We start from the raw sequence: 17,619 nt of genomic DNA on the forward strand, positions 1-17,619 counted from the left end.
AGTCCCGGTTCAACCGGGACTAATGCACCCCTTTAGCCCCGGTTCGTGCCACCAACCGGAACCGGGACTAATGCACCCCTTTAGCCCCGGTTCGTGCCACCAACCGGGACCAAAGGCCTGTGCTGCCCCGAACCTAATATTTAGTCCCACCTCGCTAGTTGAGAGGGAGGCGCACCTGTTTATAAGGTGCGGTGCACCTTTCCTCTCGAGCTCCTCTCTTAAGCAGGCTTTCGGGCCTAACCCTGCAATCTGTGCCTGTGGGCCTACTAGGCCTCCTGCGGGCCTGAATCCTGGCCCATGGTAGGGTTTCTAGTCGTATTCAGGCCGTGGGGGCCCAGTAGGTGGCACTTTTTTTCAAGTTTTTTGTTTTGTTTTCTGCATCATTTATTTTCTTTTGTTTTTTCTTTATTTTTTAATTCTTTTTGCTTTTAGTTTTAGAAAAATTATAAACTTTCTGTTAGTGCCATTAGTTTTCAAATTTGAAAACACTTTTTTTGTTTTCTTTGTTGCTTTATTCATTTTATTTTGTTTCTACTTACAACAAAATAATTATTGTTGCTATTTTTATTTTTTTCCAGTTTTTTTTGTTTTGTTTTCTACATTATTTATTTTCTTTTGTTTTTTGCTTTATTTTTTAATTCTTTTTGCTTTTAGTTTTAGAAAAATTATAAACTTTCTGTTAGTGCCATTAGTTTTCAATTTTGAAAACACTTTTTTTGTTTTCTTTGTTGCTTTATTCATTTTATTTTGTTACTACTTATAATAAAATACTTATTGTTGCTATTTTTATTTTTTTCCAATTTTTTTGTTTTGTTTTCTGCATTAATTATTTTCTTTTGGTTTTTGCTTTATTTTTTAATTCTTTTTGCTTTTAGGTCAGCAAAATTATAAACTTTCTGTTTGTGCCATTAGTTTTCTTTGAAATTTGTGTGAATCACAAGTTTGTGAGCTCAACAAGGCATGTAGAGGGACGGGCTTATAAAACGGTGTGAGCGCCCTTCGGTTGGCGAGGTTTTCAAATTCATAGTTTTCAAATGAACTCTGAAAAAGTTGGCATAGCATGTGCATGTACAAAACGGACAATGGTATCATACTCGTCAGTTACAAAGTTGGCATGGTATCATCATAGATAATAGTTGCGGGAGAAAGTCTTCACTTTTTCTTCGCTTGTGTCGTTTGCTTATTGCGCCGTAACCACGGATAATGTTCATCGTTTATCAGGATGCTTGGGTCAGCCTTGACTTTGAAGGGGGGAATTTTATGAAACTTTTCATACTCTTCAGACATGTCTGTCTTGCCCTCCACTCCCAGGATGTCCCTTTTTCCTGAAAGAACTATGTGGCGCTTTGGCTCATTGTATGATGTATTCACTTCCTTATCTTTTCTTTTCCTCGGTCTGGTAGACATGTCCTTCACATAGATAACATGTGCCACATCATTGGCTAGGACGAACGGTTCGTCAATGTACGCAAGATTTTTCAGATCCACTGTTGTCATTCCGTACTGTGGGTCTACCTGTACCCCGCCTCCTGACAGATTGACCCACTTGCACTTAAACAAAGGGACCTTAAAATCTACTCCGTAGTCAAGTTCCCATATGTCTACTATGTAACCATAATATGTGTCATTTCCATTGTCGGTTGCTGCATCAAAGCGGACACCGCTGTTTTGGTTGGTGCTCTTTTCATCTTGGTCAATCATGTAAAATGTATTCCCATTTATCTCGTATCCTTTCCAAATCATTACAGTCGAAGATGGTCCCCTGGACAACAAGTACAGCTCATCACAAATAGTGCTGTCACCTCTGAGACGTGTTTCCAACCAACTGCTGAAAGTCCTGATGTGTTCACATGTAATCCAGTCGTCGCACTGCTCCGGGTGTTTGGAGCGCAGACTGTTCTTGTGTTCATCGACATACGGGGTCACCAAGGTAGAGTTCTGTAGAACTGTGTAGTGTGCTTGAGACCAAGAATATCCGTCCCTGCATATTATTGAGTCCCTTCCAAGCGTGCCTTTTCCAGTCAGTCTCCCCTCATACCGCGATTTAGGGAGACCTATCTTCTTAAGGCCAGGAATGAACTCAACACAAAACCCGATGACATCCTCTGTTTGATGGCCCATGGAGATGCTTCCTTCTGGCCTAGCGCGGTTATGAACATATTTCTTTAGGACTCCCATGAACCTCTCAAAGGGGCACATATTGTGTAGAAATACGGGCCCCAGAATGATAATCTCGTCGACTAGATGAACTAGGACGTGCGTCATGATATTGAAGAAGGATGGTGGGAACACCAGCTCAAAACTGACAAGACATTGCGCCACATCACTCCTTAGCGTTGGTATGATTTCTGGATCGATCACCTTCTGAGATATTGCATTGAGGAATGCACATAGCTTCACAATGGCTAATCGGACGTTTTCCGATAGAAGCCCCCTCAATGCAACCGGAAGCAGTTGCGTCATAATCACGTGGCAGTCATGAGACTTTAGGTTCTGGAACTTTTTCTCTGGCATATTTATTATTCCCTTTATATTTGACGAGAAGCCAGTCGGGACCTTCATACTGAGCAGGCATTGAAAGAATATTTCTTTCTGTTCTTTCGTAAGAGCGTAGCTTGCAGGACCTTCATACTGCTTCGGAGGCATGCCCTCTTTTTCGTGCAAGCGTTGCAGGTCCTCTCGTGCCTCAGGTGTATCTTTTGTCTTCCCATACACGCCCAAGAAGCCTAGCAGGTTCACGCAAAGGTTCTTCGTCACGTGCATCACGTCGATCGAAGAGCGGACCTCTAGGTCTTTCCAGTAGGGTAGGTCCCAAAATATAGATTTCTTCTTCCACATGGGTGCGTGATTCTCAGCGTCATTCGGAACAGCTAGTCCGCCGGGACCCTTTCCAAAGATTACGTGTAAATCATTGACCATAACAAGTACGTGATCACCGGTATGCATGGCGGGCTTCTTCCGGTGATCTGCCTCGCCTTTTAAATGCTTGCCTTTCTTTCAACATTGATCGTTGGTCGGAAGAAATCGACGATGGCCCAGGTACACATTCTTCCTGCAGCTTCCCAGGTATATACTATCGGTGTCAAGTAAACAGTGCGTGCATGCGTGGTATCCCTTGTTTGTCTGTCCTGAAAGGTTACTGAGAGCGGGCCAATCGTTGATGGTCACGAACAGCAACGCCTTTAGGTCAAATTCCTCCTTTTTGTGCTCATCCCACGTACGTACACCGTTTCCATTCCACAGCTGTAAAAGTTCTTCAACTAATGGCCTTAGGTACACATCAATGTCGTTGCCGGGTTGCTTAGGGCCTTGGAAGAGAACTGGCATCATAATGAACTTCCGCTTCATGCACATCCAAGGAGGAAGGTTATATATACATAGAGTCACTGTGATTGCTGCTCTGCTCCCCTAAAGGATTAATGCAATCCGCGCTTAAAGCAAACCATACGTTCCTTGGGTCCTTTGCAAACTCATCCCGGTACTTTCTCTCAATTTTTCTCCACTGCGACCCGTCAGCGGGTGCTCTCAACTTCCCGTCTTTCTTACGGTCCTCACTGTGCCATCGCATCAACTTGGCATGCTCTCCGTTTCTGAACAGACGTTTCAACCATGGTATTATAGGAGCATACCACATCACCTTCGCAGGAACCCTCTTCCTGGGAGGCTCGCCATCATCATCACCAGGGTCATCTCTCTGATCTTATACCGCAATGCACCGCATACCGGGCATGCGTTCAGATCCTTGTAGGCACCGCGGTAGAGGATGCAGTCATTAGGGCATGCATGTATCTTCTCCACCTCCAATCCTAGAGGGCATACGACCTTCTTTGCTGCGTATGTACTGTCGGGCAATTCATTATCCTTTGGAAGCTTCTTCTTCATTATTTTCAGTAGCTTCTCAAATCCTTTATCAGTCACAGCATTCTCTGCCTTCCACTGCAGCAAATCGAGTACAGTACCGAGCTTTGTGTTGCCATCTTCGCAATTGGGGTACAACCCCTTTTTGTGATCCTCTAACATGCGATCGAACTTCAGCTTCTCCTTTTGACTTTCGCATTGTGTCCTTGCATCAACAATGACCCGACGGAGATCATCATCATCGGGCACATCGTCTGGTTCCTCTTGATCTTCAGCAGCTTCGCCCGTTGCAGCACCATCGTGCACATCGTATGGTGCATCTTGATGTTCAGTAGCATCACCGTATTCAGGGGGCACATAGTTGTCATCGTACTCTTCTTCCTCGCCGTCTTCCATCATAACCCCTATTTCTCCGTGCCTCGTCCAAACATTATAGTGTGGCATGAAACCCTTGTAAAGCAGGTGGGTGTGAAGGATTTTTCGGTCAGAGTAAGACTTTGTATTCCCACATATAGGGCATGGACAACACATAAAACCATTCTGCTTGTTTGCCTCAGCCACTTCGAGAAAATCATGCACGCCCTTAATGTACTCGGAGGTGTGTCTGTCACCGTACATCCATTGCCGGTTCATCTGCGTGCATTATATATAATTAAGTGTGTCAAAAATCATTACAGAACATCATGAATAGATAATTAAGTGACCAAATTAATAGAAGTTCATCATCACATAAAAACCAAAGTACATACATAGTTCTCATCTAACAACATAAAGCTCTGCAGAGCATCTAAATTAGTTAAACCATACATTGAAACTATGTAAAACATTTCAATGCGAAAACAAATGCGATCATAATCGCAACCAAGGTAACAACTGATCCAACGGCATAATGATACCAAGCCTCGGTATGAATGGCATATTTTCTAATCTTTCTCATCTTCAAGCGCATTGCATCCATCTTGATCTTGTGATCATTGACGACATCCGCAACATGCAACTCCAATATCATCTTCTCCTCCTCAAGTTTTTTTATTTTTTCCTTCAAGAAATTGTTTTCTTCTTCAACTAAATTTAACCTCTCGACAATAGGGTCGGTTGGGATTTCCGGTTCAACAACCTCCTAGATAAATAAAATCTATGTCACGTTGGTCGGCATAATTTTCATAAAAAATAAATGAACCAATAGTTATGAAAAGATAATATATACCACATCCGAATCATAGACAGGACGAGGGCCGACGGGGGCGGATACCAAAACCATCGCACTATATAAGATGCAATAATAAAAGTAAGAAAATAATACAAGTATCTATCTAAACAAACAAGTAATAATATTTTTCCTTTCAGAAAGAAGATAAGAACAAGAGGCTCACCACGGTGGTGCCAGCGATGAGATCGGCGCGGGTGATCGACGGCGATGAAGACAGGGACGGGGTGTGACGGGCCGCTAAACCTAGATAAATATTGAGGAAAATGGAGCTTGGCGGTCGAGCTTGGAGAGGAGAAACCTTAAGTAGTGTGGCTCGGGCATTCCATCGAACACCTTGTGTGCATAGGAGGTGAGCTAGAGCACCACCAAGCCCTCTCCCCCTCGGCCAGAAAAAACAGAGCAGTGTGCTCTGCTCTTGTGCGAGGGGCTATATATAGGCAGCACCATTAGACCCGGTTGGTGGCATGAACCGGGACTAAAGGGAACCCTTTGGTCCCGGTTCATGCCACCAACCGGGACCAATAGTGGTGGGCCAGGAGCCAGGACCATTGGTCCCGGTTCGTCCCACCAACCGGGACCAAAAGGTCCGGACGAACCGGGACCAATGGCCCACGTGGCCCGGCCGGCCCCCTGGGCTCACGAACCGGGGCAAATAGCTCCATTGGTCCCGGTTCTGGATTGAACCGGGACTAATGGGCTGAACTGGCCTGGGCCATTGCCCCCTTTTCTACTAGTGTGCTACTGTAGTAATCATGTTTTATAGCTTTTGATTCAATAAAGTGCCAAGTAAGACCTTTAGGATAGCTTACGGTGATAGTTGTGTTGACCCTGCTGAAAATCAGAAACTTTTGCACCCACTAAATTAGTTTTGTTAATTCACCAAAACGTGCTTCTGATCTGATGCTTTTTGCTCTGGTTTGGTACACAAACTGCTTAGGACTTCCTAATTTGGTTGGATTGTTGGAGTTCCAGAAGTATACGTTTGATACAGATTACTACAGACTGTTCTGTTTTTGACAGATTCTGTTTTCTATGTGTCGTTTGCTTATTTTGATGAATCTATGAGTAGTATCGGAGGGTGCGAGCCATAGATAAGTTGTAGTACAGTAGATGTTACACCAATATGAATTTAGAATGAGTTCATTACAGTACCTAAGTGGTGGTTTTATTTTCTTATACTAACGGAGCTTATGAGTTTTCTGTTGAGTTTTGTGTTGTGAAGTTTTCAAGTTTTGAGTAAAGATTCGATGGACTATGGAATAAGGAGTGGCAAGAGCCTAAGCTTGGGGATGCCCAAGGCACCCCAAGGTAATATTCAAGGACAACCAAGAGCCTAAGCTTGGGGATGCTCCGGATGGCATCCCCTCTTTCGTCTTCGTTCATCGGTAACTTTACTTGGAGCTATATTTTTATTCACCACATGATATGTGTTTTGATTGGAACGTCATTTTATTTTGTTAGTTTTTTCTTGATGTTAGTTAGAATAATGTTTTGCATCTTTAGTTTAAATAAAAAAGTCCAGGATAGCCTTTGCCATGCTTATTTTGCTACTATACATGTTGCTGTTTGAAAACAAAAAGTTTACCGCTGTTGCAAAAATTCCCTAGAAAAGTCAGAGAGTGGTATAATGTTGAATCTTTTTGCATATTGAGATATGATAAATTTATTACAGTGGGAATTTTAGTTCATAATTTTTGGAGTTAGGGAAGTATTGATACTCTTGCATTCTTTACAGACTGTACTGTTCTGGCAGATTGCTGTTATGTTTGCATTGTTTGCATATGTTTTTTTGTTTAATGATTCTATTTGAAGATAGGAGTATTAAATATGCAGAGGCATTTAGTATTCAATGTTGAATAATAATTTTAGTGATTTGTTACATTAGAAAATGATAAGGTTTTGCATTGGTTTATATTAACCTATCTCACGAGTTCTTGTTGAGTTTGTTGTGAATGAAGCTTTTGATAAAAAGAGAAACCATAATATGAGAGGAATTAAGGAGACACAAAAGTTCAAGCTTGGGGATGCCCAAGGCACCCCAAGATAATATTTCAATAAGTCTCAAGCATCTAAGCTTGGGGATGCCCCGGTAGGCATCCCACCTTTCTTCTTCAACAACTATCGGTTAGTATCGGTTGAGCCTAAGTTTTTGCTTCTTCACATGAGTTGTGCTATCCTTGCAATGTAGTTTTCTTTAGCTTTGTTTGCTGTTTGAATACAATATCAAGATCTTAAATCCTTAAACGAGAGGGAGTCTTCGCATAGTTGCATAATTATTTGACTACTCATTGATCTTCACTTATATCTTTCGGAGTAGTTTCTCATTTGCTCTAGTATATCACTTATATCTTTTAGAGCATGGTGGTAGTTTTATTTTTAAGAAATAGTTGATCTCTCATGCTTCACTTAGATTATTTTGAGAGTTGTTAATAGCATGGTAATTTGCTTAATGTTAATACACTTGGTATTCAAGATATGTGAAACTTTCTTTTGAGTGCGTTGAATACTAAGAAAAGTTTGATGCTTGATAATTGTTTTGAGATATGAGGGTGATAATATCAAAGTCGTGCTAGTTGAGTAATTGTGAATTTGGGAAATGCTTGTGTTGAAGTTAGCAAGTCCCGTAGCATGCACGTATGGTTAAAGTTGTGTAACAAATTTGAAACATGAAGTGTACCTGGCTTGTGCATCCTTATGAGTGGCGGTCGAGGACGAGCGATGGTCTTTTCCTACCAATCTATCCCCCTAGGAGCATGCGTGTAGTACTTGATTTTTGATGACTTCTAAATTTTTGCAATAAGTATATGAGTTCTTTTGACTAATGTTGAGTCGATGGATTATACGCACTCTCATCTTTCCGCCTTTGCTAGCCTCTCTAATACCGCGCACTTTTCGCTGGTATCATACACCCACCATATACCTTCCTCAAATCAGCCACCATACCTTCCTATCATGGCATTTCCGTAGCCATTTCGAGATATACTGCCATGCAACTTTCCATCGTTCCGTTTGTTATGACAAGCTCCATCATTGACATATTGCTAGCATGATCATGTAGTTGACATCGTATTTGTGGCAAAGCCACCATTTATAATTCTTTCATACACGTCACTCATGATTCATTGCATATCCCGGTACACCGCCGGAGGCATTCATATAGAGTCATACTTTGTTCTAGTATCGATTTGTAATTGTTGAGTTGTAAGAAAAATAAAAGTGTGATGATCATCATTATTAGAGCATTGTCCCAAGTGAGGAAACGATGATGGAGACCATGATTCCCCCACAAGTCGGGATGAGACTCCGGATGAAAAAAAGGGAGGCCAAAATAAAGAGAAAAGGCCCAAATAAAAAAATGAGAGAAAAAGAGAGAAGGGACAATGCTACTATCCTTTTACCACACTTGTGCTTCAAAGTAGCACCATGATCTTCATGATAGAGAGTCTCTTGTTTTGTCACTTTCATATACTAGTGGGAATTTTACATTATAGAACTTGGCTTGTATATTCCAATGATGGGCTTCCTCAAAATGCCCTAGGTCTTCATGAGCAAGCGAGTTGGATGCACACCCACTTAGTTTCTTTTGTAGGGCTTTCATATACTTATAGCTCTAGTGCATCCGTTGCATGGCAATCCCTACTCACTCACATTGATATCTATTGATGGGCATCTCCATAGCCCATTGATAGGCCTAGTTTATGTGAGACTATCTTCCCTCTTTTTTGTCTTCTCCACAAGCACTATTCTATTCCACCCATAATGCTATATCCATGGCTCACGCTCATGTATTGTGTGAAGGTTGAAAAAGTTTGAGATTATTTAACTGTGAAACAATTGCTTGGCTTGTCATCGGGGGTATAGAAGTTGGGAACATCTTTGTGTGACGAAAATGAAGCATAGTCTAACTATATGATTTTGTAGGGATGAACTTTCTTTTGCCATGCTATTTTGAGAAGACATGATTGCTTTGATTAGTATGCTTGAAGTATTATTATTTTTGTGTCAATATGAACTTTTGTCTTGAATCTTTCAGATCTGAATATTCATATCACAATTAAGAAGATTTATATTGAAATTATGCCAAAGTATCACTCCGCATCAAAAATTCTTTTTATCATTTACCTACTCGAGGACGAGCAGGAATTAAGCTTGGGGATGCTTGATACGTCTCCAACGTATCTATAATTTTTAATTGCTCCATGTTATATTATCTACTGTTTTGGGCAATATTGGGCTTTATTATCCACTTTTATATTATTTTCAGGACTAACCTATTAACCGGAGGCCCAGCCCAGATTTGCTGTTTTATGCCTATTTTAGTGTTTCGAGGAAAAGGAATATCAGACGGAGTCAAAACGGAACGAAATCAACTTAAGAAGTTATTTTTGGAAGGAAAGCAACCCAGGGAACTTGGAGTGCACGTCACAGGAGATACGGGCTGCCCACGATGGTGGGGGGCGCCCCTCCCGGGCGTGTCCCCTGCCTCGTGGGGCCCCCGCAGCTCCTTCAACGTACCCCCTGCACCCATATGTACTCTTGTACCCTAAAACTTCCAGAACAGAAGATAGATCGGGAGTTCCGCCGCCGCAAGCCTCTGTAGCCACCAAAAACCTCTCGGGAGCCCTTCCCGGCACCCTGCCGGAGGGGGGATCCTTCACCGGTGGCCATCTTCATCATCTCGGCGCTATCCATGACGAGGAGGGAGTAGTTCACCCTCGGGGCTGAGGGTATGTACCAGTAGCTATGTGTTTGATCTCTCTCTCTCGTGTTCTCTCTCGTGTTCTTCTATGGCACGATCTTGATGTATCCCGAGCTTTGCTATTGCAGTTGGACCTTATGATGTTTCTCCCCCTCTACTCTCTTGTGATGAATTGAGTTTCCCCTTTGAAGTTATCTTATCGGATTGACTCTCTTATGAGAACACTTGATGTATGTCTTGCCGTGATTATCTGTGGTGACAATGGGATATCATGTGCCACTTGATGTATGTTTTGGTGATCAACTTGCGGGTTTCGTGACATTGGGAACCTATGCATAGGGGTTGGCACACATTCTTGACTCTCCAGTAGAAACTTTGGGGCACTCTTTGAAGTACTTTTATGTTGCTTGGATGAATCTGAGATTGTGTGATGCATATCGTATAATCATGCCCACGGATACTTGTGGTGACAATGGAGTATCTAGGTGACATTAGGGTTTTGGTTGATTTGTATTTTAAGGTGTTATTCTAGTACGAACTCTTTTATAGATTGATCTGAAAGAATAACTTTGAAGTGGTTTCGTACCCTACCATAATCTATACGTTTGGTCTTCGCTATTAGTGTCTTTCGAGTGACTCTTTGTGGCATGTTGAGGGCTTGTTATATGATCTATCTATGTTATTATTGTTGAGAGAACTTGCACTAGTGAAAGTATGAACCCTAGGCCTTGTTTCCTATCATTGCAATACCGTTTACGCTCACTTTTATCATTAGTTACCTTGTTGTTTCTATTATTCCAGATTACAAAAACCCATATGTACTATCCATATTGCACTTGTATCACCATCTCTTCGCCGAACTAGTGCACCTATACAATTTACCATTTTATTGGGTGTGTTGGGGACACAAGAGACTCTTTGTTATTTGGTTGCAGGGTTGCTTGAGAGAGACCATCTTCATCCTACCCCTCCTACGGATTTATAAACCTTAGGTCATCCACTTGAGGGAAATTTGCTACTGTCCTACAAACCTGTGCACTTGCAGGCCCAACAACGTCTACAAGGAGAAGGTTGCGTAGTAGACATCACCGACCCACATGCAAAGGGATTACCCAATCCCTGTCGTTGAATCCCACCTTTGACTAGCTGCCTTAACATGACCCCACCTAGCCGAGCACCACACATATGGGAGAAAACCCTCCCACGCCACCCGCAACCACAAAGCCATCATTTAGGGCTGAGACCCAATCTACATGCCAACGCGGGCAAGAACACGGCCCAGACCAGTGCACAGGGAGGGGGGCGAAGGATCGGGTGTCCCTTTGCGTGCATTCGCCGACCAAATCGGGCCACAGTCCTTGCCCACTGTTGCACGCCGTCCGCACCACCAACATAGCAATGCCGACCAAGTCGCCCCACTTAAGCGTCGCGCTACCACCTCCCTGCGAATCCTTCGCTTCCCCAGCCACTGCTCAGCCCCGCCATAGAGGGCCGAGCCGGGCTACCCATGAGTCCAGACAAGAGGGAAGAAAATCCACTCCCGCACCCCTTGTTGCATGGGCTTCGCCCGGTCGTGCCCACCGGCTACGGCAAGGGAGGAAGGCGGGATTCCCAGAGGGTGGCGGTGCTAGGATTCTCCCATACCGCTCACAGGGACGCGGCTTGAGTGCCAGTTTCTTTTTCTTTTGTGGAAGTGGATGTGCACGCGATAAAACAAATGAACTAGAGTTGAAAAAGGAGCATTGGAGTTGCCACTCATCCGGATGAAGACTAGGGCAAAATATGGTGGACGCTAGGTGCCATCCCCCTGCAGCGATTCAAAGAACAACCACCGGTTGTGCGGTCCGATGCGTCTTATCAGGGCCGCTAATCTCCTTAGCACGCACCGCTCGTCCACAGTGCATGTCATTGCAGGCTCAAAGTAGCATCAACGGTAACGTCCTAGAACGCCTCGCAGTTGCGGCCGTCGACGCCATTGAAGCACGCCCCGTCCCCACGGCATGCCTCGCAACATCGCCATGGCCATCGACACTGTCAAAGCACCGATGTGGCCGTCGACGCCATTGAAGTATGCCTCGCCACCACTAACATTGAAGCATGCCTTGCAGCATCGCCACGGTCGTCGATGTCGTCGTAGCATGCCTCATCGCCGTGTCCATCGAACCCATCGCCGTGGTCGTTGAAGCATCACCACGGCTATCGACACCATCGAAGTACGCCTCGTCGCCATGGCCATTGAAGCATGCCTTGCAGCATCGCCTCTGCCGTCGATGTCGTTGTAGCATGCCTCATGGCCATGTCCATCGAACCATCATTGTGGTTGTCGAAGCATCGCCACGACCATTGTAACACGCCTCGCTGCATCACCACAGCCGTCAACACCATTCAAGTACGCCTCATCGCCGCAGCCATTGAAACACGCGTCACAGCATTGCCGGGGCCGTCGACACCATCGAAGTACGCCTCATCGCTGCGGCCATTCAAGTATGCCTTGCAGCAACACCACGACCGTCGATGCCGCCATTGCATGCCTCATCCCCGTGTCCATAAAACCATCGTCGTGGTCGTTGAACCATTGTCACTGTCGTAACCATCAAAGTATGCCTCGTTGCCGCGGCCAATGAAGCATGTCTTGCAGCACCGCCACGGCTGTCGATGTCGTCATAGCATGCCTTGTCGTCGTGTCCATTGAACCATCGGCGTGGTCATCGAAGTATCGGAGCGGCCGCCCCCATCGGGTTGCATCAACGGTGGCTGCTGCGACCACCCCATTGCAGGCTTGGAGCCTCGACCGCGGCTGTTGCACCGGCGAGCTGTGTGGTTGCAGCACCGGCTGTGGATACGGCATTGACAAGCTCTGCGGTTGCAGCGGCGCCTCAATCCCGCCGGCCTTGGAACTTCTCCTTCAAAGGGCCCTGCAGCGTCGCCTCCACACCACGGCTGTCTCAAGCCAACTCAATTCAGCGGTGAAGTAGACGGGCAGGGAGAGAGAAGGAGCATTCCATCGAATGAGGAAAAAGAGAGAGACAGGAGATGGTACTGTGGAGTTGTGGTCAACGCACGGTGTAGGAGAAAAAAGTGTGGCAAGCTCTCCATCGGCTGGAATAAGGTTTTCGAGGGGGTTGTGGTGCGCGGGCTCGATCGAAACACCTGGCAATCGTGGGACGCGGCTGGCGCAAGCATGTTTACATACGGTAAGGTACTACTATTTGGTAAGAATCTAAACATATCCCTTAACCTTTTGTAGCAACATTTAAGTGCATACAAAATAATTGTCAAAGTATCATCTTAGAAACTGCATGACTAAAACCTCATGCATTTCAGAACCGTGGGAGCACATTGTGCCGTGTACTTTTTACACTACGAAGGTAATCAATGCCTTTAGAAAACAAATGAAATTAATGAGGGAAATAAAGGAGTACCATGTATTCTGGACTTCTGATCCGGGGACCACACGCCAGTAGCCCTAGGATTTGCATGCCAGCTATCTTGTAATTATTTCACCAGTGCTGGCTATCCGGGGACCACACGCCAGTTGCCAAAAACGTGATAGGAAACGAAAGAAAACAAATACATCCCGCCCAGAGACTCGAAAGGAAAGTAGTAACCCGCCCGCCTCCTCCGTTCCCCAGTTTCTTCCACCCTCTTGACGCCGGTTCTATATAAAGCAGCAAAGCAACAGAGTGCCCCCATAGATCCAATTCCACCTTCCTCCTTCAAGAGCTCCGCCTATATCTGCCAGCCCGCCGCCGGCGAACCTATCACGAATCTCGTGCCATGGACACATCTCGCGCCGGCTCCTCCTCCAACCCCACCCCTACCAGGCGTCGTCTCACCATTCCCTTTCATGGGCGGCCTTCACCAACCCCGCTGCCGGCACACCCCGGTGAATGGCGCCCCCGCCCCGCCGTCTCATGGACCGTGGAGAACATCTATGAGGACTTCTCTGGCCGCCGCAGTGCGCTCATCCGAGCCCTCACCGCAGGTAAGCCATGGGGCGCTCCTTAGTGACACGTTTTTCTCTATATATGTGACGCCTACGTGCTGATGGATCTAACGCCAGTCTCTTCTCCTCCTTGTTGCCATACGCGCAGATCAGGATACATTATATGATCTATTGCACGAGGAAGGTATGTAATATACAGATCCAACTGTCCCAGAAATTTTATATCCATTTATTGTTACAAAATTATAAATCCGGCTGACAAGAAATTTCAAATCCATTTTTTATTAAGAAAAACTATTCATCAGTTTGCTGTTGAACGGGATAGTGGAGTTCGGTATTGAAACATGGGGAAACTTTGGCTGATAGTTTGGTCAGTTACTTTTAAACATATAAGCATGTTTATTTTTGTAAGACATAGGAAAGAAAACTTTAGATCCCGTGTTTATTTTTGTATTAGGCAGAGGCTGATAGTTTGTTTCATCTGACATGAAAGTTCAGATCCATTTTTTATTAAGAAAAACTAGTCATCAATCCCGTGTTTGCACGGTCTAGTGAAATTCTGCACTGAAACATGGGGAAACTTAGGCTGATAGTTTTGTCAGTTACTTTTAAACATATGACCTTGTTTATTTTTGTATTAGGCATAGGAAAAAAAACTACAGCTCCAGTGCTTATTTTAGTATTAGGGATAGGCTGATAGTTTCATCTGACATGAAATCTCAGATCCATTTTTTATTAAGAAAAACAAGTCATCAATCCCGTGATTGCACGGCCTAGTGAAGTTCTTTATTTAATTAAACTTAGACTGATAGTTTGATCAGTTCCTTTGAAACATATAATGGTCTTTATTTCTTAATAGACATAAGAAAAAATATTGAGTTAGACAACTACGGCCATTTGTGGCTGTATTTTTTAGATCCTGCTGTCCCTGAAATTTTAGATCCATTTTTAATTAGAAAATTGTAAATCCGGCTCATATGAAATCTCAGATCCGTTTTTTCATGAAAAAAACTAGTCATCAATTAATCCACTGCTGTTGCACGGCCTAGTGAAGTTCTGTATTGAAACACGGGAATTTATGCTGGTAGTCTGATCAGTTACTTTCAATCATATTTCTCCGGAAGAAAATGGTTATTTTCATATATACAACCATGTTTATTTTTGTATTAGACATAGAAAAAAGAGTATAGAGTTATAAACAACTCTCTGCATTAGTGGCAGTATTTTTTGCATGCATAGACTTTTTCAATTGACTAGTATGTGAAATCAATGTGCGTGATATATATTCTTGGTGTGCTATGCCTCCAATAACCCCAAATTGATAGAAGATGTAACATGGTAGCATTTTATGAAGGCTGCATGTGTACTGGTGGGTTATTGTATTGCAAACGCGAAATTCTTTGGTGGATGTATACTTTTTTTGTCCTTTTCTCCTAAAGAAACACGATGGGGTTTGGTCTTAAGTTTATTATAGACATTCAACACTTGTGGCCCACAAAACCTTCAACCGTTTCTAGCCCATATGTTTTCTAGGACACGATTATGCATTACTATTTACATAGAATATTCATGCAAAAGTGTTTTACAAGAGTACTTGAGGACATTTATTTTCTCCTGGTCATGAAGAGGATCCATGGTTCTATTTTGAAATATTTTTAATTTTAAGCCACATATTATATACATATATATTCACTAAAATACGTCAGATAAATGATATAGTTTTCTATATATTTTAGTAATGATCAAAAAATTTAAAAGAAAAATGTCGGGAAATACGGACCCTAGCTATTCTCCACCGACAACGCACAGTGTATATATACTTGCATGCGCACAAGCGATCTTTCTCACGATGACATAGAGAAGGCCGTCTTAACTTTAAATTAGCCAAAAGAAGAGAGATTTGTATAAATTTGGCAAAAATAGAGATCTGTATATTTATCACGCCTCGTAATAGGCTTAAAGTACCTACAAATTCTAAGCCTGCAGCCAGTGATATGAACCTCGCCATCACCAAGCCATATGCATAGCATGGGTACTTCATGCAAAAGAAATTAATTAATTAAAGTGTCGAAAGTACTGCCCAAATGTAAAACAAACATGCAAACTAACAATCTAATCTGCGGCTTTTTCTACAATAGAGTTGTTTGACATGTGCCTACATCAAACCTGTCTGAATAATATAATGACTTTTTGTCAAATCGACGGTTTGGAGAGGTAGTTTTTCTTAAATTAAAGTAAATCTCATATGGTGCTCCCAATTACAATTAGTAAATATAAGATGGCGAGGTTTGCAAATCACTGGCTGATGTAGTGGCGTGATTCATTTTCTCGCTTCAGGTAAAGAGCCAATGTGCTTGTACAGGTACCCGGATGGTAGTTGGGAGTTGACGCTGCCGGAGGAGACGGTGCCGCCAGGCCTGCCAATGCCGACAAGAGGCATCAACCGCCGGTGAGATTATGTGAACCGTTCTGACTACCTGACACTCGTCGCCCACCACTCGGACTCGTGGCTCATGGGCGTCACCTTTTTCTTGTCCACTCATCTCGACGCAACCAAAGGTACGTTACTATTACTGTTGTTGTTGCTGCTGCTACCACCACCACCACCACTACTACTTCGTTTGACAAACAGTTTTTTTGTGCACTTAACATTTAGGACATTTATATGTGCAATCTACCTCCCAGAAACGTAACCAACAATTTCACAACTCAAAAAGCATGTGCATGTAGAAGAATCTTTGAATGCAGCAAAAAGCGCAAAAACCTGTAACTTCTATCTAACAAAACAGTATATCTATATCAAATTAAACAAGAATACAGAAGATTCTATTTTTTGACATAATATCTTGTTTTTTCCATTTAACAAACACGAGAGAGAATACAGCTTCAATAGAACCGTAGTCCTGCAGAACTAATTGTTAGAGCCTCAGCATTAAATAATGGGCTATTCTTATTAGGGCCGATCTTCATCTTCTATTTAAATCATTATGTTTTAGTGCTTATATAGTTCCTCCATGCATCAAGAATGTCATGTGTTACATATTGCTTGCGAAGCCAATTGCTGATTTGATGATGTTGGTTTACTTTCACTTTCAGGATACGTTTATTTGATATGGTAAACGGGATGCGAACAGTCCATGACGAATTCTATCTCTCTTACGGTCTTCCTTGGCTATCAACATTTGCACGAAACAATGCAAACAGGGAGTTGTGCGCACCAACTCAAGAGAATGTGTCCAATCCAGACGTAGACTCTATCACACCTGCTGAAGAGAACGTGCCACCTTCTCAAGACTCGGTGCAAGTTTTGTCTGCTCCAAACAGGAACTAGGAAGCCTGCTAAAGACAAACAAAAGGATAATGAAGTTACCGACTTTTGCGGATCTTGTAATGCTCCTTATCATGCCAACGCCTTTTGGATTGGTTGTGACGAATGTGACCAGTGGTTCCATGGCAAATGTGTGAACATAACTGCCTCTGAAGCAGAACATATCGAAGAATACAAGTGTCCTGACTGCATCCACGAGGTGATCGGAGAGTAGGATATAATATGTGCACCATTCCTTTATTGTAGGTTATGCAGTCACCCTTTGTATGAAAAATGATTAACTAGAAAGGTAGTGAGAGAGGCATTACATTCTTTTCCCATTCCGTTGGGATATATTTAAGAATTCAGTTTACAATGTCCCAAAACGGGCTTTCGCCTTGCTATATTAATATAGCAACCACCTGACAGAACTGTGATATCACTGATGGGCAAGCAGGACTATCAAGCCCAAAAAGAGAAACAAGAGAAACACATGCCAAAGTGATGATTTCCAGTAACCGCCGCCATCTCCTATGCCTCCGAATTCCACCATGCTCCTATGCCTCTGAATTCCTGCGTACCAAGCAACACCTTCATGA

General features: G+C 43.4%; 1 pseudogene; it reads left to right on the top strand.

Moving 5' to 3' along the window:
* The first annotated feature begins 13,544 nt into the window (after positions 1–13,544).
* On the top strand, positions 13,545–17,255 carry LOC119289596 (annotated as a pseudogene).
* The last annotated feature ends 364 nt before the right edge of the window (positions 17,256–17,619 follow it).

The sequence above is a fragment of the Triticum dicoccoides genome, chromosome 4A (genome assembly GCF_002162155.2).
Source record: "Triticum dicoccoides isolate Atlit2015 ecotype Zavitan chromosome 4A, WEW_v2.0, whole genome shotgun sequence".
NCBI classification, from domain to species: Eukaryota; Viridiplantae; Streptophyta; class Magnoliopsida; order Poales; family Poaceae; genus Triticum; species Triticum dicoccoides.